Here is a 23,132-nt window from a genome sequence, read left to right as displayed (position 1 = left end):
ATTATTGCTCAGTGTCTCAGTGGTCACTGTCTGCACCACAAAGAGATTTCCTTCCTAACAAAGGAGTCACAACATCCTAGTCATGATAAATGTTATCGTAAAACATAAGCACATTTTTGCATTTGCGCATTCATGTGTCCCCGCTCTTTGCAGTTCAGCCCTCAGCTGGCCTTTGCCTTAGGTTGTTGCCTTTGTCTGGGAGCGCTCTGCTCTCTAGAGGTCACATTGGCTGCCCTAGAGGTACTGGTAATGGACAGTATGCCAACTGTGGGCATGCTAAGAGAGCCATATGCTGTCTGCTAAATCGGCTGTTTGGTGTCTGATAAAAATCACAGCATATTTAACATCCTCAAGAGAGGAAAAACACTGCAGTCAAACCATCACTTGAGCATGCATTGCAATGGCGTGGGTATTTGCATCTTTGCATCCTTTTTCTTCTCATTTCTTCTCATTATGTCGCTTCTTGCTCAGACTCCCTAGGCCTCCATATGCCTCTTACTGTTTACAATTCATCTGACTGGTTAGGTTCATAACCCCAATTTGTATATTAGAGGTGGGAATCACCATACATCCCACGATACGATATTATCACAATACTTAACGCACGATACGATATTATTGCGATTTTTTTTAAATATCTGCGATATTCAGATTCTGTACATAAAGGTAAACTTTATCAATATTCATTTTATCTAATATCAAAGTCTCGCACTTATTGTTGACAAACGGAACAGTTTGTATTACATACTAGTCCAACTTAACTGAATGCAACCATCTGGTACAATTATAGCTATTCTGAACTATGCAATTTATGAAAACTATGCAGCCCCTTCAGCAACTGAAGAATTTGAAAGTAAATTAAAACAAAATATAATTTTACATTAAATTTAATTAAAATAAAACATGTCTTAAATTAAAATAAGTAAACTGTCATGTTTATTGCTGCCAAAAGAAAGTTAAACACATTTGGACAGTGAAGGAATGCCAGTATTCTTGCTCAGAAAAAGGATCAACATGCTCTGAAGTCAGAGCCCAAAAACCTTTTTTGTAACAAAATATCGATTTCTGCTGTCCCTGTATCGATACATTATTAGCAAACAAAATATCACGATACTACACAGTATCGATTTTTTCCCCCCACCCTTATTGTATATATGGTTCTTTATTTGTTTTTAGATTTGCTTTTGTGATCGCAACCTGGGCCACGGCCTTAAAATATTTACATTAACCTTCTGGCAAGTCAAGCAGAGTAATAGAGACGTATGTATTTTATTCGTTTGCTATTTTTAAACATATTTTAGACAGAGGTATAGAGATTTAATATTCCAGGGTCTTTCAATGTACTGCTTATCAAATCCACTTTGTGTGACCACAAGCAGAAATTTTGGGAGTTTGCTGGTCAGGAGCATATGTGGTAACACAATAACACAATTCTGTAGGTCAAACCATCTAATGGTGGGTCTAATGAAAAAAAAAAAAAAACCCAAAGCGCTACATCTTAGACACTACAGACCTCAGTTAGCATGCTAAATGTTAAAGCTAATAACAGCAGCATTAAAGAGATGACTGAACAAGTCTGGCTTGGGGAGAAAACCTCTTTTCTCTAAAAAACAAAACCACAAAAAAAAAACATGGCAGCATGGCTTAGGTTTACAAAGTTGCATTTGAACAAACCACAAAACAGCGTCCTTAGAAAGATGAGACCAAAATGGAGATGCCTCACATTAACTGGGAGGCACGGTGGTAGAGGGGCGATGATTTGGGTGTGATTTGTAGCCACAGAGGATATCGTGAGTTGACCGTGAACTCTGTATATAAGCGACCTTTCTGCAATCCTCCACTGAACTCAAGCAACGCTGTAAAGAAGAGTGGACCAGAATTTCTGCACAGTGATGTGAGAGACTGATAAAGGCATAGAGAAAATGATTACTTAAAGTTATTGCTGCTAAAGGTGGTCCTGGTGCTATTACTGCCATCAGTTTGAGAGTCTGCTGAGTCATGATTATTACTAATGAAAAACACATTAGGAATTCTACAGAGTGCTTCGACTGATAAAGTTTCTATGGCCATCAGTAACGTGACATCATTTTGGGGGGATAAAACTAGAGTAGTCATCTAAAAGCTTCCATTTTGTCAGTATGCGGGGCGTGATTAAAATCCAAGCTTACCTCTATCCAAACGGCTGCCTCACCCTGTGTACTGAACGGCTGAGGTTCTCAAAAAGCGGTGAACAAAAAGCTGTTTGTCCTTGAGGATGGCTGCAGATGAAACGCCTGGGTTGCTACGCTGGGTTAACAAAAGCAGGGAGAAGCAAACCTCCACACTCACTGCTGCAGTATCTAATGAATCATCAGTCAAATAGAAATCACCAGTATAACAATTATATAAGACTTTAAATGTATAGAATTTAGAGTCATGATATTATTTTTATGGCAGACAGTGTTGCTGGTAATTGATTAGGCAGTTATAGTACTAGAATTAGCTGGTATTTGGCTAAATTAGTCATTGTAGCAAAAATCTTTTGTGGTTCTGCATTGTGAATGTGAGCATATGAAATGTTACTTCTCACTGTATGACAGAAAATACTTAAGATATGTAGATTTGGGTGAATTAAATCATTAAAAATTTCAGTCTGTTAAATAATAATCAATATGAGTTACTTTTCTTTGTAACGACAGAGAAAATAAAGGCAAATATATTGATTGAAGGGAATTAACAAGCTCTGAGCCCTATATATTTTTAGCCACAGGAGTCGAGCTTTAAAAGCTACACACACCATCTGTTTTGGCACAACTGAAGAACTGGCTAGAGGCGGTATATGAGTCTAATGACATCTGATCTCTGAAAGATGTTTTGAAGGAAAAACTGCTTTTGTTTTCGAGCATCCAACCTTTCTCCTCGCCACTGGAAGTCACACATCCCTCTACAGTGTTGTTAATTAGAGAAATAGCAGCAATCAGCCATATGCAGAGTAGAAAATCCTCACACAAAACCCAATCGGCATGTCACTCAAGTGACGGGGATGTGTTTGATGTGTCTGAGTGGGAGTTTGATGAGTCGATGGAGGGGCAGGTAGCGTGCATTTACAATATGTGCTATGACGGCTTAAACCGTCTTGAAAAGCACTGGTGATATTTGCAGCTCGAGTGTGTACAGTACGTATTAGTCAAATCTTTAGTCCTTTAAGAACACAGAGATAGAATAGGCATCTCAGGGAAGAGCAGCAACCATGAAATTGTACTTTTCACATTGCTGTTTAGGTCAGGGAATGCTGGCTCTTTGACATTATGTAATGTAAAAGAAAATAAGCTGTATTAGATTAAACTTGATGATTTTGGATTTAGCTAATGTTTGGAATATCACCCACAGTGCACGTTAAGAGAGCCCGTGTAGGCAGGAGGTGAGCTGCAAACTTGACACAGAAGAAGAAGTGGGGGCATGTCTCTATCTGATGTAATTGATTGCTACTGAACAACCTCTAAAGGTTGCTCTCAATGTCAGGGTCTTTTGTAGAGACTTACCTTGTTTACACTTGGTAGAATGGAGAGTTTGGGTTGGTAAATATTTATTGCTTGGACAAACACGCTTTCTCTGCCATGGCTGGGACTGATAAAAAGGGCTGTTGAGATTTTAATCAAGATGGCTGTTTTGGCAATTAAATTTGACAGAGGAGAATCAGAGCTATTCCTATGTTGTCATTACTCCTGAAAAACTGTTCCTCTTTTCCTTCATCTCCTAAAGCTTCAATTAAAAATGATAGCTCCATGTGCACATTTAGTGAACTGGGGAGAGACAGAAAGAAAGCTGCCTTGAACAATTTTAACCTATTTACATTTCTGCAGTGGCTTCAATGAGATTTGACATTTTCTTTGTGTATTTGGGAAAGTGTTTACACCAAACTTAGATGGTACATGCTGGGTTTATACCCAGTCAGTGCTTTAAACGTGTTAATAACAGATCATCTGTCTGCCAGATATTAGCATTGGTTTTTATGGTGGGTGATGTGAGTTAGTTGTTGTCAATTAAAAAAAAAAAAACAACAACAACAACAACACATTTTTACTCACTTGAATACAAGTTGATGGATCAAAAATATCTAGTGGAATATTTTTGGCACGCAGTACTATGAACTCAAGTTGGGACGCTTGTAAAATCTAAAGAAAATCAGAATGAAATAAGTTTTTTTGGCAATTAACCACAGAAAACATATGAAATGTTTAAGCTGAGAAATTGAGCAATTTCTCATTCTGAATTTAATAGCAGCAACACATCTTTGTGTTTAATGGGCTGTGTTTATGATTGTGTAGCATCCCCTCTTCTTCTAATAACAGTATGTAAACATCTGGGAACTGAGGAGAGCAGCTGCTGGACTTTTGGAAGAGGAATGTTGTCTCATTTTTGTCTGATAAAGGATTCGAGCTGCTCAACAGCCCTGGGTCTTCTTTACTGTAATTTTCACTTCCTGGTGGTCCAAATGTGTACAGGCAGGCCAGGTCAGCAGTTCAGGGAGTCTTCTGTTGTGAAGCCATGCTGTTTCAATAGCTGCATTATGTTCTTTAGCATTGACTTGCTGAAATATGCAAGACATTGTATATGTTGCCCTATAACCTGTATATACCTTCTAGCATTAACCTCCTAGGACCTGGCGTCCACATATGTGGACATCACATTTTGGGTTATTTAGACCAAAATACTCAATTTTGTTCTACAGGGGCCTGATATCCACTTACAAGGACATTATACTGCTAGTGTTCTATCAAAATTTTAAACGAATATCCTCATATGTGGCTCTCATTTTTCTTAAAAACAAAAATCAGGTAAAAAAAAAAAATCTGGTTATTCTTTGTTTTTACATTCATCAGGTCCCAATCAGCCCAAATATCAAAGGGAAATTAAAAATGCATGCCGTGGAAGAGTTCGGGTCTTAGGAGGTTATTGGTGTCTTTCCAGATGTGAAGCTGCCAGTTCTATAAGCAGTAGTGCATCCTCATACTATCAGAAACCTGGGCTTTTGAGCTAAATGCTGATAACACGACAGATTGTCCCTCTTCTCTTTTCTGTGTAATCTGGAGGATGCAGATTACCCATGTTCATAGTTTTCCAATTGCCTCATATTTCAAATGAACAGTGGCCCAAAGACAATGGTGGCATTTCTGTTTCATGTTCACATATAGCTTCTTCTTTGTGTGAAAGAGCTTCAGCTTGCACTTCTGGAAGTGTTCCTGAGCCCATACAGTGATTTTAATGCAGGAGCTCTTGAGGGCCTGAAGATCACAGGCCTCTGACATTGAGTTTTGGCCTTGTCCCTTTCACACAGAGATTTCTCCAGATAATCGCAATTGTTTGATGATGTTACGTACCATACAGAGGTACGAGAGATATTCCCAGCCTTTGCAATTTTACATTGAGAAACATGATTCTGTAATTTGTAGATGCAGTCTTTTTGCAAATTTGGGTATCTTGTGCATCTTCTGAGAAACTCTTCCTCTCTAAGATGCTATTTTAAACCCAGTGGTGTTACTGACTTGTTGCCAATTAACCTAATTCTTTGCTAAATGATTTTTCATTTTTCAGTCTTTTCTGTTTAATACCAATTACGTTTCCAGCCTTGTGTTGCCATCAAATTCCAAATGAGCTAATATCTTTATGAATTCATAAAATGTCTTTTATTAAAAATTTGGAGAGAGGAAGCTAAAGCCATCTATCTGTAAAAACTTGATCCTGCTTTGACCTTTTAGCATAAAGGTAGTAAAAGGTTTTGGTATTGCTAATAAGAGGTTTAAGGTTGGTTCACAGCTTTGAGACAGTGCAGAAGAATCAGTGCAGATGTTGTTAATTAATGAAATGATTAGTTAGATGATTAATTTAATTCATTAAATAACTGTTTAACTGAAAAGGCGGGTGTAATTAATGAGCTGGGACAGATTGTTTCTGTGCCCGCAATATAATCTTTAATCGCTTGGTCAGTGTGGAGGCTGTATTGGATTAAAATACCTTACGGTATTTCTTTATCATTCTATTAAAGTTATTACCTTTACTGAACCTCTCGATTTTTCTATGGGTGACATCTTAATAATAAAATTTGCAGCGATAATGCAGTGTGTTACCTAGTGCATGGCACAAAAGAAGGTCGCAAAACCTCCAGAAACGACATGTTCAGCATTCAGCAGTCGGCATTCATTGAATCCATTCATCCTATTTAATAGCTGTAATGACAATCCAAGGTTAATTATTATATAGACTTGAGAAAAATATTAATTATCTATGTAAAGCTGGAAATCTTCTTTAGAGTAGGAGGCAAGTAGAGCGATATTTCTTCTTGAAAATTCTACCTGGGTAAGAGGCTCTGTAGGCAGAAAATTATTTGTTCCACCAAGACAGAAATATCAAGTCATTTGTATTAAGTCTGGGATGGAATCAAAGATTGAACTATAAATTGAACCTTTTTACAATTCTGACACTATTACAACTGCTGCCATATGGCCCCCAATGTTATTTGTGCCTGCACATTAAGGTGTGACCGTTTATTTCTCTCCGCAGGCTGCTTTGAACTGAACCCTGTGAGGAGCATCCAAAACAGCCCAGTATTCTGGTGAGTTCCCAAATTGAAATTAAAACCCTCTTTACATTTGCATAACACTCTACAAAACATCCAGACTGTTAATGTGAGAGGAAAGTGATGGCGGCAGTCGGACAGAAAGGAAGAGGCTTTGATAACGATATGCTAAAGGAAGATTGTCACCCTTTGACTCGATCGATCGCTCAGGGTCAATATGTTTGACTCATCATGTGAGCATATTCCCTTCACAAAGGCGAAGCTTGCAGTTTTACTCTTTCATTTCCTTTTTTCTCCCACACACTAGCTCGAATTGAGAAACGGAGCAATTCAAAAGCACAGCGTCTCATGCTTTTCCTTCGCTTTGTCACATACAGCTTTAACCACATGTTCACATACAGAAAGGAGAGAGCGGCAGAGAGAGAACGAGAGAGAGATCCTCAGCTGAGTGACTCTGTTAACTATCCTCTCACATAGGCAGGGTTGGGCTGGCGCCACGGCTGTTTGCCTCATAGCCTGCGCAATGGGAGTCGGCTCCATTATCAGAGCTGCTGCTTCACCACCCTGCAGCAAACCCAGCATCCTCCGCTCCTGCAGATTTAATTTCTTATCTCAATAGAGAAAACAGCCTCTCTGATGAACGGCAGAAAACACCCTGGGCTGCTGTGAATACGGATTGAGAATACATACAATAGATGGTTTGATAAACTTATGAATGTGTGCAACATTGATTCCTCAGGAATTGGCGGTTTGTCATATATATTCAAAGGAATTTTCTTTATACAGTAAATAATGACTAAGTGAAGGAAGGTTGTCTTCACCATTATGTAATGAGTCAATTATTTATGAGCCTCCAATGAAGCATATATCACACCTTAAGCAGGATCCTTGGTAGATGAACACCTACAATGTGCCGCTGTTATTCTAAGTTGCCCTCATGTTTCTGTTTGCAGATAGATAGAAGCTGCTTTTCAGCTGCTGTACTCTCACATGACATAAACTCGGCATGAACTCATGCCTCATGTGTGCTTCCTCTTGTCAAAAGTCTTACGAGAGCACATTATCACCGCTCAGAAAATAGAGCAGCTGGATGTTTCTAATGACAAGTTTTTCCTAAATGCCTTTGTGCAAAAAACCCCCAAAAAACAAAGGATATGCAAGCTTCTTACTGCGACGTCGCTTTAGATTTTTTTTCTTCTATTGTTTTCGCGTTTGCTTTAATTGCGACTAGTGTAAAAATGTCTTTCTTGCTCCAGGAAGAATGGACATGCTGTGACTTTTCAAGCTCTTTATTTACAGCTTCATCAATGTCATGAAAGCCACTACAGTGGTAGTTGTGTGTCAAAATTCCCATAACAAACAAAAGTTATTATTTGAGAACAAAGAAGTAATATGACTGGATACACCCTTGCTAAATTAGTTTTCCTGTGTTTACAGTAATCACCTGGTAGGTCTGTACTTAAGGAGAGTGGTGCTGTCTTATCTGTGGTCTAAAGCTTCTAGAGTAATTTATTACAGTCATCAAATTTTCATGATCTTCTCAGCTTGTAGGAGGTTTTAACCAGTGGTGGAGAGAGTTTTCAGATCCTTTCAGTAAGTTGACATTTGAAGGGGCAAAAACAAAAAAAAAAACACGTCAGAATTTAAATATATCTCTCGTCTAAGCCCCCCTCCAGATGAGCACGCACACATACGCGCCAAAAACAAGTCACTGCTGACTTTTAGCTTCACTCAAATTGAACCTCACTCTCCTAGGTGAAAGTCATCTGTTCACCCCGTTGCACCCACACATCTTATTTCCCTGAATGTTGTTCTTCATTCCACTTTGTGTTACTCACCCAGGTTGGTCTGAAAAGATCTATGTTTGGGCAAAAGCTGCTGTATCAGGCTTTAACCTGTAAAGAAAGAGGAGGTGCAGAGTTTTTTGTTTCTTTGCAGTCCTATTGAGTCATAAGATGCGAAAAGGTTATTATTATAAAAGACTGTTTCTGCCCCAGCTTTTAGCTGTTTTCACACATAAATGTCACATGTAACTGTCTGAATGATCAGGGACGCACTGTCCAGTGTTGCTCTTTCACATGTAGCATGTGTGTTTGACACTACTGGAGATACTCTTTGGTTTAGGCAGGGGCTTGGGGAGGGGGGGACACCAGGATAGAGCGTGCAGGTGACATGATAGAAATGTCATCAGAATGCACACTCACCTTTGTGAAATCTCTGGGCAATTACTCGCTCTGTTCACACTTGGGCTCAATCTGACATCACTTGGACCTTACACAGATTGATTCTGACATTATTTGTTCTCACATGCTGCTTTTCTGGGTGATGTCTAGTGAAGTTCAAGACTTCAGCGCACGTGTGAAAACAGCTTTATTTTTCAGACCCTTTTTAGCAAGTTAATGTCCCTTGATCATGTATTTCAAGTTTCAGCTCTGGTTGTCATACAGAATATTATTAAATCTAAACAGTGTCAAGATCTAAGAGACGTTTCAGTGTCTGTAGCTTTAAATCCAGCAGACCCGCCACACACAGGTCTGCCAGTCACACAGTGGATAAGCCAATGGTAGAAGCAGCACATTCACCTGATATGGCAGCTGTTTGAGACATTTTGTTGTTTCACAACATGTGCAGGGTAACTTTGCCAAAAAACGTCTTTGGAAATGGCTTGTAAGTGACTGCTGGTTAACATGTAGTACACACATGCAGCACATTAGTCATGTTTTGCTTTTCACTAATTCCGTTGTCTGGCCACAGGAAGGAAAAACACGGAAGGCTTTATTAGGAATTTGTCTGTGTTTAAATAAGTTATGTGTAAGCACAGAGAGTCAGAGAGAAACAAATAAAAAACTCTACGATAAAAACACAATTTTTGGTTTCCAGGTTTCCAGCATTTCTATCTGTGCCTCAGCATTACAATTTCGAAATATCTCTTGGCTGTGAGATAAGGATTTTGCCACTGTGGTGCAGACCACATTGCCATAAAAATAAAAGTAATCCACTTGTATTTAGTTCCCCAGATGCTGGGAGTACATGAAGACTCTTGTGTTCACTCTTACAGAGAACAACAGATTTGGTGTTCTTTGCTCCTGATTGAGATATTTTAGCTTGAAAAAGTGACTCTGGTGAGGAAATAGCAGTGGCTGCTCAGTCAAAAAACAGAGGGTCTGTGCCTACTCAGGCAGATCTCTTCTAGTGGGGGTTATGCTTATGTGGTTTTGACGTCACAGCCTGCTGCAAACTTCACTGGTTGGTTTACAGGCAGACTTTCTGGTCTGTTGGGAAAGAATGGGAGGATGGACTTTCATGATATTTAGTGTCTTTCTACATATACAGAGCACATCATCATCATTATTATTATTATTATTATTATTATTATTATTATTATTAGAGCAGGGCGATATGATATAAAAATATAAAAATATTTATCACGATATACATTTGAAAATTTGCGATAACGATATAACTGACGATATAATTGACACTAGACAAAACACTTTACAACTCCACAACTTTATTAGTGCAAAAAAACCCCCATCAATGTATTTTCACTTAAACAAGCAGTTGTTTTTTATGTGCATTAAAGTTATATAAAAATGTAACAGTGCAAATGCAAATTCCTTGTTGACAGTTTAACCAAAAGGCATTTCCAGTGGAAACTGGCCAACATAGTCTGACCATAACCATGTATAATATCCACAAAACTTAAAAAGAGGTTATACACACACAATACGGTAATATTATGTTGAAGCACAGTACGTATCACTCTGCCAGGCTCCTGCCTACGACAGCTGTAATGCTCCGACAATCCATCAAGTGGTGCGCGTTCGTAGCTTAGCAAAGTCGTACTAAAACATTTGACAGATTTTCAAGCGGCGTGTACGACATAAAATCGTTTCGAGGTCAGTAAACACAACCAGAATTCATACACAAGGCACACGGGATTATAAGGGGCACTGTCGATTGTCAGAAAAATCAAAGGTGATTTTAAGTGTGCCGTATTTTCCAAAAACCATGGTAATAACGACGGCCCGCTAGCATGCGCTACCAAAAATAGTGCTTTGTTGTGTATGTGACGGACGAAAGCTAAACTAGTTCCACACCACTGAAGTTGCAGCATTTTTACAAACCAATTCTGGTTCATCTGTTTCATTCAACAATCTACTTTCGCCCTTCTCATTCTCCGTCGCCGCCATGCTTTTTCCGCCATGTGCGTATGAAAACAAAGGCCCAGTGCATGCGCATTTTACCCATATTCTATCGCGATTTTTCATTTTCTTACCGGTATTACTGTGAACGGTATGATATGGCCCAGCCCTAATTATTATGTATTAAGTGATTTAGAAATTTTATTTCTTAATCACTTACTACGTTTAAAACTTTCAAACAAAAGGGAAACAAATCTAAAAGCTTCACATATACTGTAATGCAACAGTGCAAAAAAAAAAGAAGAAATGTCCAAAGATTAACAACAACACTGCAAATGCACCATATCATGATATGTCAGTGAACATGGCCACATAACAGTGCAAATATTGAATCTGATCATGTTTCTGATTGCTGGGGTTTATATAATGTGGCACTTTGAGAGGACATTGATTTTTTTTCTTCCTCTGAACTGGCAGTTCTGCAGGATACATTCTGCACAAAGGGAGTGTCTCGTTGGAGCGCTGCACAGGAAAGCAGCTATCAGTTTATTTGGCACTTGGATAGAAATAGAAAGTCTTTTAAAGGCAAAACACTTGCATTAGGAATTGAATTCACTTAGAAATACATAAAACGAGATGTAGAGCTTCTTATGGACTTTCTAAAACGAGCAGAATATCTGCGATTCTCTGTTGAGTTGATTGAGTTCTTCGAATTAGTTTAGCAAAGAGAAGATTTGTCTGTGAAGGTTCTCAGTCATCAGTCAAAGAGAAGATTTAACTCAGTGGTGTAAATTAAAAACAATGTGGACGACACGGTCTTGGATTATGATTTATTTTCTCAGGGAGGTGATTTTGGTCTCCTTTGGTAGCGAGCTGAGTGCAGGAAATGAGTTTGACACCTTTGACATGTTATTACATGTGCAATCCAGGTTACAGTACTTTGGTTCATTTTCCCTCTAAAAGCTGTTATACAGGAAGACTGAAAAGAACAGAGCTCAGCACAGAGTAAGGCCAGTTCATTACTGTAGATAGTGGGCTTCATGTATTTGGTGTGATAGATAGATAGATAGATAGATAGATAGATAGATAGATAGATAGATAGATAGATGTGGCAATACATGGATTGGGCTTGTTTGTCCATCACATCCCACAGATGCTCGATTGAATTGAGAACCGAATCATTTTTGAAATTGAGATTCCTGAACCATTTTTCCTTTGTGGCAGGGCACATTATCCTGCTGAAAGAGGCCACAGCCATCAGCTAATATTGTTTTCATGAAAGGGTGTTGCTGTTGTTCTGCGACAGTGCTTAGGTAGGTGGTACATGTTAACATAACATCCACATGGATGGCAGGACCCAAGGTTTCCATAGCTAATTATTGCTCAAACATCACACTGCCTCCATCAGCTTGCCATCTTCACATAGTACATCTGGGTGCCATGTGCTCCCAATGTGAGAGTTGCACTCGTCCCCAGCCATCCAAGTAATTCATTACTCCAGGCCAACCTCTTCCATTGCTTTGTGGTCCAGTTCTGATGCTCCCTTGCCGTTTATTGCCGGTTTTTGCGGTGGACAGGGTCAAGATGGCTGCTGTGACTATGCAGCCCCATACACTAAAAACTGCAATGCACTGTCTATTCTAACTAGGGCTGCCACGATTAGTCGACTAGTCACGATTACATCGACTATCAAAATCGTCGACGACTGATTTAATAGTCGACGCGTCGTTTGAAGCTTTGTAAGATCACAAAAGACGCAGGAATAATAGCAGGATTTAAGAGTGTAATAACGGACTGAAACAGAAGATGGCAGCACTGCATGTACGAGGATGCCAGCTGCCATTAAACCCCGAAGAAGAAGAAGCAGCTCTGTCCCAGAATTCATAGCGCGGCCCAGCTCAGTTTCCAACAATGGCGGCAGCTACTTAGTTTTAATATTACTCTTATTATTCTTTCTGGGTCACAAAATAAACGTTTAACATATTTTCAGGCGAGAATGTAGCTGTGTAAACTTCAAATATCTGCTCAGTTTATCAAGACACCACATATTTTCAAAAGCGCTCCGACTTTTCGGAGACGTCTGTTATCCACCAGCTCGATAGCTAGCCAACATGGCCGCCCATAACCCTAGCGTTGGTTCACCACTGTTGCTTCTTTGGACCGCTTTTGATAGATACTGACCACTGCAGACCAGGAACACCCCACAAGAGCTGCAGCTTTGGAGATACTTGTTCCCTAATCACATGTGCTATGAAGAAGGGATAATCAGTGTTATTCATTTCACCTGTCAGTGATCATAATGTTGTGTCTGATTGGTCTATATGTCATTGTTAGTGCAAATGTGTGTGATTTGTCTAGTTGTATTTTTGTTTCTTTTAGAAATTTAAAAAAGAAAATTACAAACATCAGCAGCACTCTCCTTCTTTTCTCAAATCTTTCAAGAAGCACGGTAAAGCAAGTCAAACTATGGAGGATAATGATAGTTTTGAAAGCCATTATTTCTGAAAAAGTTGAAAACCAGATGTAATGTTTTTTTGTGTTTACTTAAAGAAAAAAGAAAAGAAAAAAAACTTGTGTTTCAAGAGTGAAGTGAAGATTGCGAATCAAATCCGTCAGATTTGCCAAGTCAACAGTTAAAACAAATCAAGTTTATCTGTGCACGCTGCAATCACTGATACTGAGCTGCTTGCTGACAGTTTAAGGGCACTATTGGTGAAGAACACATTAGTTGTAAATGTAAGTTTGCAGAAAATGAAATAAGCGTGTAAATAAATAATCATTGTGCACTTTAATTAGTGCTGATACTTTGGGATGCTGGTAAAATGCTTATTTAACAGTTCTCCTTCCCTTAAGTTGACAAAAGCTTCATAAGCATTACCTCAGGTTATAAAAATTCGCAGAGTTTTCTATTAAGAATAAAATAATTTCCAAAGTGCTTTATTTAATTAATCTGCCCTAAGCAAGGTATTTATAGATGATGGACTAAAATCAACAATGTAGACGTTTTGGTATGTAGTGTGCAAAAGTCTTCATTCACTCCTCATTTCTCTCTATTTTCCTTGGAAAATGGGAAATAGGTGTAATGATTTATTCAAATTTCAAAAATAGAGAACTCTAATGTATGATCACCTTTATTCCTCAACACAGCCTGATCTCCCTTAGGCAAGTTTTCTTGTAATTTCTCTAAGAAGTCTTCAGGAATAGTTCTCCGGACTTCTTGAAGGACATTCAAAGCTGTTCTTTGGATGTTGGCTGCCTTTTTGTTCCATTCTCCATCAAGATGGTCACACACTGCTTCAATAATATTGAGATCTGGGCTCTGGGGAGGCCAATCCATTGCTGATAGCAATCCATTAAGTATTTGTCTTTCCAGGTATGATTTTACTGCACTGGCAGTGTGTTTGATTTATGGTCATATTAAAAAATAAAGCTGGTGCTCAAAAATTTTCCAAATGGTATTACATGGTGGCTCTGACTGCACTTCTCTATGCTCCTAATTCCATCAGTTTTGACAAATCCCCAAACCATGACAGAGTCTTCAGTGTATTACAGATGGTTGTACCCTGTTGCGCTTCTCTACTGACATCCTTCATATATGCTGGTGACAATTTGAGCCAAAAATTTACAAAATTGATTCATCACTCAATAAATCCTGTTACCACTGATTTTCAGTCTAGTTCTTGGCAAACCTCAACCTTTTGTCCCTGTTTCTCTTTCTTAAAAATGGCTTCTTTGCAGCCACCCCTCCACTGAAACCATTTCTGACAAGAATACAGTGAATACTAGATGAATGAAGGACCAGATATGCAGTATCTTTTAAGTCCTGAATCAGGCATTTTTTGGATTTGTTTTGTATTTTGTACGAAGCATGACTTTCAGATACTATTCATCTGGTGTGGTCCATTTTTCAGTCCTGTCACTTCCTCCTTTTTCCTTCATTTCACCAGTTTCCTTAGTTTTTTTTTTCTAAGGACACACTGCAGACCATGCCAAGATATCCCAAGTTTTCAGGTAAAGGTTTTTTTGGGAAACACCTTGATGGCTTTAAAAAATAAATTCAATCAGACTGTGGTTTTATTTTTCACAAAGTCTTCTAAAGAGAACATATTTAGTGACGGGCTGCTAGTAACAATCTAGTAAATTATCTAAAGACACAATTTAAAACTAGTTCTCTCCTAAGTTTTATTGTGTGGAGACACAACAATGGTTCATCCCTTGAGTTAGGTGTTTTTTTTTTAAGGTTGAATGATTCATAGGCCAGTGTAAAGTGGCTTAACAAACAAAAGCCATTCCTTTGACAATAATCAGGTAGAAGAACTGGATTAAACCGAGTAAAAACCTAGCAACTTTCCAAAGAAAAACTTTTGTGTTTTTCTCATGTTAGCATACAGCAGAAAAAAAAGCTAAACCAGCTGCCATGAGTCTAGTGCTTTGCAAAATGAGAACACATTCAGCATGCCAAATATCAATGCACCAAAATATAGATTTCTGCCTCATTTTGAAATTGGGCTCCCTCCTTGCAAATAGCTGTTTCGATGGCTTCTGCTGCTTTTCTCAAGTTGCTATAATTAAACAGAAGGAGGCCGCGACCCTTCTTTATTCTGTGTCAGTTTGAGAAATGGCTGTTGTAAAATGCACTGTGTCAAAGCAGCACAAGCTGAACAACAGCGAGATTTCACACGCAGCGGGATCCATTTTAAGGAGTGTGTGTATTTAAAGATTTGTAAACTAATCCTCATTTCTGCAACCACATAGATATTTGAAAATCCACCAAAAACCCAGGTTCTGGCAATTTTTCTAAACAGCATTACAACACATATTCATCTTATCACATAAAGGTGTGTATATGTATGTATGTATGTATGTATATATATATATATATATATATATATTGCCATCTGTGAATCAAGACCCTTGAAGGAGCAAGTATCTCATTGAACAGCTTAGATCCGTGATAGTCGTGATAGTTTCACTTATAGATAAACACATTAGAAAATGGGGTTAATAATAGTCAACGTTAACGTCTATTTAACAGAGTTAAAGAACCTCAAGGTTCTCAAGAGTAGCACTTCATCACCAGATAATCTTTTTGAATCACAGAAGAAAGACTTTTTTTTTTTTTTTTTTTACCTCATCTCACCCCGTAGGTTTACACCCACAGCACAGTCCCTGATCTGACAACATCCTCAGGATAACTCTCATATATCATCATTAGAAAGCACAGACCCAGGCACTTTGTCAGAGTTTGCCGTCCGGTGAAAAGGTACAAAGAGGGCAGAAAATAGATCTCTTTGATGAACAACAGATTATGATGGAGAGGTGAGCAAACATTCCTCTCATTCCCTGCCCACATATGCGGTGTAGCAAGACTTGCTATCATACACAGAAGCAAATTGATGTCTGATCCCAAAGACAAGCCACAAATGGGATGTAATCCTCCTGGATCTTTGATTCAAGCTACAGAGAAGTCTCTCTTTTCATTTCAATTATAAAAAGACTACATAAAGTTTATAGCTGCTAATAGTTTGGGCTTTTATTCAAATATGCATAAATACAGGGAGTGCAGAATTATTAGGCAAATGAGTATTTTGTCCACATCATCCTCTTCATGCATGTTGTCTTACTCCAAGCTGTATAGGCTCGAAAGCCTACTACCAATTAAGCATATTAGGTGATGTGCATCTCTGTAATGAGAAGGGGTGTGGTCTAATGACATCAACACCCTATATCAGGTGTGCATAATTATTAGGCAACGTCCTTTCCTTTGGCAAAATGGGTCAAAAGAAGGACTTGACAGGCTCAGAAAAGTCAAAAATAGTGAGATATCTTGCAGAGGGATGCAGCAGTCTCAAAATTGCAAAGCTTCTGAAGCGTGATCATCGAACAATCAAGCGTTTCATTCAAAATAGTCAACAGGGTCGCAAGAAGCGTGTGGAAAAACCAAGGCGCAAAATAACTGCCCATGAACTGAGAAAAGTCAAGCGTGCAGCTGCCAAGATGCCACTTGCCACCAGTTTGGCCATATTTCAGAGCTGCAACATCACTGGAGTGCCCAAAAGCACAAGGTGTGCAATACTCAGAGACATGGCCAAGGTAAGAAAGGCTGAAAGACGACCACCACTGAACAAGACACACAAGCTGAAACGTCAAGACTGGGCCAAGAAATATCTCAAGACTGATTTTTCTAAGGTTTTATGGACTGATGAAATGAGAGTGAGTCTTGATGGGCCAGATGGATGGGCCCGTGGCTGGATTGGTAAAGGGCAGAGAGCTCCAGTCCGACTCAGACGCCAGCAAGGTGGAGGTGGAGTACTGGTTTGGGCTGGTATCATCAAAGATGAGCTTGTGGGGCCTTTTCGGGTTGAGGATGGAGTCAAGCTCAACTCCCAGTCCTACTGCCAGTTTCTGGAAGACACCTTCTTCAAGCAGTGGTACAGGAAGAAGTCTGCATCCTTCAAGAAAAACATGATTTTCATGCAGGACAATGCTCCATCACACGCGTCCAAGTACTCCACAGCGTGGCTGGCAAGAAAGGGTATAAAAGAAGAAAAACTAATGACATGGCCTCCTTGTTCACCTGATCTGAACCCCATTGAGAACCTGTGGTCCATCATCAAATGTGAGATTTACAAGGAGGGAAAACAGTACACCTCTCTGAACAGTGTCTGGGAGGCTGTGGTTGCTGCTGCACGCAATGTTGATGGTGAACAGATCAAAACACTGACAGAATCCATGGATGGCAGGCTTTTGAGTGTCCTTGCAAAGAAAGGTGGCTATATTGGTCGCTGATTTGTTTTTGTTTTGTTTTTGAATGTCAGAAATGTATATTTGTGAATGTGGAGATGTTATATTGGTTTCACTGGTAAAAATAAATAATTGAAATGGGTATATATTTGTTTTTTGTTAAGTTGCCTAATAATTATGCACAGTAATAGTCACCTGCACACACAGATATCCCCCTAAAATAGCTAAAACTAAAAACTACTTCCAAAAACATTCAGCTTTGATATTAATGAGTTTTCTGGGTTCATTGAGAACATGGTTGTTGTTCAATAATAAAATTATTCCTCAAAAATACAACTTGCCTAATAATTCTGCACTCCCTGTATTTATTGCGTGACTATATCAAGTATTTATAGGCTAGCTCTATATATTTATTTTCCAAACACAAGCTTTCTCTCACTGTCTTGCGTGCCTGTATTATCAGAGGATCAGCAGCTACTCACAGCCCGAGTCTGATTGTTTTAATGTGACAAGTGAATATCTGACTTAAAACTTCCAACAGAGTTCTGTGACTTGAGAGCTCGCCCCAGCTGATTCTCTCCCAACTGAAGTGTGTGTTTTCTCAACTTTAGTTAGCCAACCTCTCAGGGAGGTGCCTCTAAATATAGAAACCTTTCTGACAACATGTTAACTCTCATGTGTGAGAACAGGCACTGGCTTACAGATGCCTGAGCACACTGCGAAAAGAGACTGAGAATGGAATATCGGGGCCTATTGATAGTTTAGACTTGATCGTTTAAACAGTTTTCAGTGAAACATACAGTGTAGCGTGCTTTGTAGTGCAAAGGGAGCTACGACAGTAATTATCTTTTTACTCTATTGTGCAAAAAATTTGAGGCACTTGAGCTGTTTAGTCTCTTATTCATCATGAAACAGCCATCAAGGAGACTTCTCAACATCCCAGATCCATTGTGTAAAATGACAAAGACCCAAAACACAGAACCAAACAAAGTCATAAAGAGCTATCTTTAGCGACAAGAAGAACAAGGAGTCCTGTAGCAGATGGTACAGCTCCCACAGTGCCCTGATGTCAGCACATGCAGTCTGAGATTATACAAAAGACACTGAGGTAACCTAAATCCAGAGAAGATTTCTGGTAAGTTCTACTACCTGTGAAACACTTTGAACTACTAGTGATATAAGTAATCGGAAGGACACACTTAATAATGATGTAATAACTGTTTTTCTCTAGATGTCAATTAAAAAAAATTGAGATTTCTAGTTATTAAAGTTATTAGTTATTATTATTATGTCTATTTATGTAATTAATATCAATTTATAGTGGAAGTTTCCGTGGCCTAAATTGTAGGAAACTGTCTGCAAATGTAAGACTTCAGATGGCAGTAAGATATAAACATGTGGTAACAAGGCACTGACTATATCACAAATCCATCTTCATAAAACAAACAAAACAAACAAACAAAATGTTTAGTTTGCTACCAGTCATTTCAATTTTATTAGGTACATCTGTTCAAATGCTCATTAATACAAATATCCAATAACCCGGTTACATGTCAGCGTTTAAGCATGCAGAGCATGAGACAAAGTGAGCATCAGAATGGAGAAGAAAGGCGATTGAAATGGCTTGGTTCATTGAGTCTTGAATTCTGCTGCAACCTTCAGGTAGTACGCCAGAATTTACTATAAGCAATACGAAAGCATGGATCCATCGTGCCTTATATCACCAGTTCAGGTTGTTGTTGGTGGTGTAATGGTGTGGGGAATATTTTCTTCACAAAAGATACTCAGATGGCCTCTGATGAGTCCAATAGAGCGCTTATGGAATGTGGTTGAAAGGGAGATTTGCATCCTGGATGTAAAGCCAACAAATATGCATCAACTGCATGATGCTATCATGTCAATATGGACCAAATTCTCCGAGGAGTGCTTCCTTCACCTTGTTGAATCTTTGCCACACAGACTTCAGGCAGTTCTGAAGGCAAAAAGAGATCTAACCCGATACTGGCAAGGCTAATAAGGCGGTGTGTTTACTATAATTGTTTTAAAAGAAATCATGCAGTTAGGTCATCAAGGCTAAAAAACATAATCACTGACACACTTTATATTCAAATGATAATTGTATTCCTGGTGGCATTGGTTGTTTCTGCTGCAGGCTTTGCTAGTCTGTGCAGCTGTGTGTGACAATATGTACTCTCAGAGCAGAGATACACAGGGACACTATTTCTATGATTTATAGAGTGTTGCAAAGTCAGTTCTATGTTATACTGCAACATTGTTTCAAAACTTGTCTTGAATGAAAAGCCTCCCTGCTCAGGGCGCCCTTGTTGCAACATTACCTGTACCTCAACCCATCCAACGTCAGATTGTTGGTACATGCCCACAAGCAGCTGTTTGTATGTTTCTGTCTCTATCCATATCTCTGTGCATTGTTGGTGTCTCATTTTCCAGTTCAAACATATATGAATGTATGTAAGACGTTCACATTTTGAGTAAAGAGTATTTAAAAAAAGAAAAGAAAATCCAGCTACTATTGTTTGTCTTGTGAACTTTCCATTGCCATCCTCTCTTAGCCTGCCAATCAGAACAGAGTGGGCTCATGGAGAGGTAGGATTTAAGAGACGGGACCTTAAACATAATTTTTCAGATAGAAACTGACCTGAAGGGCTCAATAAAGAGACAGACATAATACAAATCCGGAGTTTATGAACTGTAAATCATGCAAAAATATGCCATTAGAGCCCCAGAATAAAATTGTAGACCTAGAAATACACACTACATGCCCCCTTTAAAATGTTCCCTTTAAAAATAGGCTCAAAAGAAGCAGCAGGTTGCAGCAGGAAAACTAGAGCAGATGCTGAGTAAGTATTTATTGGCCACAGAGTGTTTTACATGATTAGGAATGTGGTCACTTTAATTGGCAACTAATTAGCAAATCAATTAAAGAGATGTTTATTATTTCTGCTGACCTTTCCCATCCTTGCAAAAGTGGTGATCTGTCAGTTGTTTTTGCAAATTATACAAAACAATCCAAACCATTTGTCACAAAATTCAACAGTAAAGGACAAACCGGGAATACAGATTGAGGGTACCTTCTGTTGAGGGATATGCCCTATAACAGCAGAGCCTTATGCATGCGACAAGGGAGACTTGGGTTTGTTTGGAGTTGCAGAATGGAAAGGATGGGAGAAAAGCAAAGCTCGCCTTCAAACGCAGAAGGCAAATCTGCATAACAGGTCTGATCTATTTCTTTAAAATTGAAATCAATGTAACGTAAATGGATAAGTTGCTGCCAGTGACATTATCATCACTTGCAGTCTATGCAGGCTGATGCTCTTCCTTGAAAGCAGCAAGCACAAATGCAGCAAGAAGCCAAAACAATGTCAAAGCATTGAAAGGAAGGCACAGCTGAAGCTAAAAACAACAACTAAAGAAATTATACACACACGCACGCGCGCGCACACATCCAGTGAGTCAAGACTTGACATCACAAAGCACTTAGGAATTATAGCTGTTTGTGAGTGGCACTACAGTCACAACAACAACAATAGTTATAGCAGCAACACAGAAAAGCAGTTTTAGCTTGCAGGCTGTTGTTTGTATAATGCTGTTTATAAATCCTATTTCTTACTTTCAATCTGTCTCTTTACTGTCTAACAAGAATAACTCAGGTAGTAACTTGAGATTGTTGCCATTAAGAGAATTTGGATTGGGGGATCAAAGCCACAGAGAAACACAATATTTTGGTAAACTTAGTGCAAGATGTGGGAAAAAGAAATTATTTTGAACTTTTCTTTCATTGTGCAAATATCTCAATTGTTTGACTTTATCTTTTAGGATTTGCCAGAGAATGTAGAAGAGTTAATAAATGTGTTAAACTATGCTGGTGGAGTTGGTAAGAAATGGCAATCAGCCTCTCAGTATGATTTCTTACGAGAGCTCCATGTTTAACGGTTCATGCTGTGAGTTTCTCAGGAGAATAGTGTCAGTGAGACCTGGCATCTCTGGAGACTGACGTCTCAGGCTGCAGGAAAATGAGAGATAGATTGGATCAAAGATTAAGAGCACCCTGACATGCGGCTTTCTTGCTCTCCGACCCAAACCCTGACCGAGCTTTTTTTTGCTTAGGAAGCATGTGCAGCTGCATCGATTACAAGCGCATGTCAGCAGTTTGATAGATCGAATGAAAGGAAATCAGATGCAGATGAAAATGCAGTGTACAAACCTGACAGGGCGAAACAAAGCATAACAGAAATTCATAACAGACATCGTGTTCTCTTTGTTTGAAATAAGCCGCCTCTGTTTGTGCAGCACAAGAGGAGCTATAAATTATTCAGGCGCTCCCTTGACGGCCGCCCATTTACAGCCGCTCACCTGCAACTGACTGGACGTATTCTTCCTCCGTGCTCCTCAGCGATCTGCCTGTTTTAAAATGGCAGCAAAATACATGTGACCTCTGAGTAGATCTGTTCCTTCGCTCTAATGCTTAATTTATTCATTACTCTCTGCCTGCACTGTGTACACGCTGCTAAGCCCCTAATCGTAAATATTGTAGAATATCAAAATGAATGTGAAGGGGAAGGAGCATGCAGGATTATTGCAGCTACATGTAAATAACAAGGTGAAGTATGGCTCCTTATTCGTCACAGTGTTAGCAGAAAGGAAAGGGGGTGAGAGAGGAATAACAGAATGCAGTGGTCATAGATAATAACACTATTTGCTGTATTGTAGCCCATGAAGGACATCTCCTTCCAGAAAGCTCAGCATGTCATTTTTCTTCACTGCCGTTCCTTCATTCATGCTGATGTGAGGTTTGCTGTAGTGACTGCCAGGAAAAGGGAGGATGGTTGAATGCTCTCTCTGTGAAGCATTTCTTTGGGTCTTAACGCTCACATCTCCACGACTAGCTGTCTGCACTGTTTGAGGGCTCTCTCACTTTCTGCAGATGTATGTTCACAACACTGGAAAATGGCCTATCACACAATCAGTTCTGGCCCAAAAAACGGAGGCTATCCTGCAGACTTTGTGACGCTTATGACATACTTTGATACTTTAGGTAAAATGTGTATTCACACTCCATTCCCCCCCCCAGTAGTAGTCATTTATTCTCCTTCTATACAATAATTACTCCCTGTATAGTAATTTTTAACAGTAATAGTAGAGGCTGCTATTCCCCATGCTCAATACAGATTGTCTTCACACGCACAAATGATTCACAGGAAAACAATGCATGCATGTAATCCATCCAGGCTGCCTTCTCCTGAAGAAAGACGGCATCACTCATTTCAGCAAGTGACTCAATAGACATATGTTTACGTTCAAGCTACAAATTCCTCTTGAGACTGTAGTAATTATAATGGGAGCAATGGGAGAGATTGAGGTGATGTTATAATAGAGTGACAGTTTGCATTGGGAGATGTTAATGGGTGGATGGACCTATCAGCAAAACGCACGCTTTCATACTGGAGACTGTCTTTCTGGTTCCCCAACATCTGACGTGGACCTGGTTACAGACATGGCAGCACAAGACTAGGCCCTATACAACAGCATAGAGTGAGTAGTCTCTTTCTCACCTGACAGGACCCAGGCTGAAGACTGTCCAAAGGTGCCCCCAAGGCAGTACAGCATATAGTAGCAGGATGTAAGCTGCAAGCTGGGACTGTGTACATAAAAAGGCATGGACAAGTGGC

General features: G+C 39.2%; 1 protein-coding gene across 3 annotated transcripts in view; it reads left to right on the top strand.

Annotated features, from left to right (window-relative positions):
* The window catches only part of lrfn1 (leucine rich repeat and fibronectin type III domain containing 1), a 130,908-nt gene that overhangs the window by 57,159 nt on the left and 50,617 nt on the right, over nucleotides 1-23,132 (top strand). For 2 of the 3 annotated variants that reach the window (XM_042224619.1, XM_042224618.1), the window contains one exon: nucleotides 6,541-6,592. The exons of the other annotated variant lie outside the window; for it this stretch is intronic. The gene's annotated coding sequence lies outside the window, so the exon portion shown is untranslated. The remainder of the gene's footprint in view (nucleotides 1-6,540; nucleotides 6,593-23,132) is intronic. 3 annotated transcript variants of the gene reach the window in all.

The sequence above is a fragment of the Haplochromis burtoni genome, unplaced genomic scaffold (assembly GCF_018398535.1).
Source record: "Haplochromis burtoni strain Fernald_Lab_line unplaced genomic scaffold, NCSU_Asbu1 Contig_144, whole genome shotgun sequence".
Classification (NCBI taxonomy): domain Eukaryota; kingdom Metazoa; phylum Chordata; class Actinopteri; order Cichliformes; family Cichlidae; genus Haplochromis; species Haplochromis burtoni.
The sequence above is the reverse complement of the archived record's forward strand: the minus strand, read 5'-3'. Positions and strand labels throughout refer to the sequence as shown.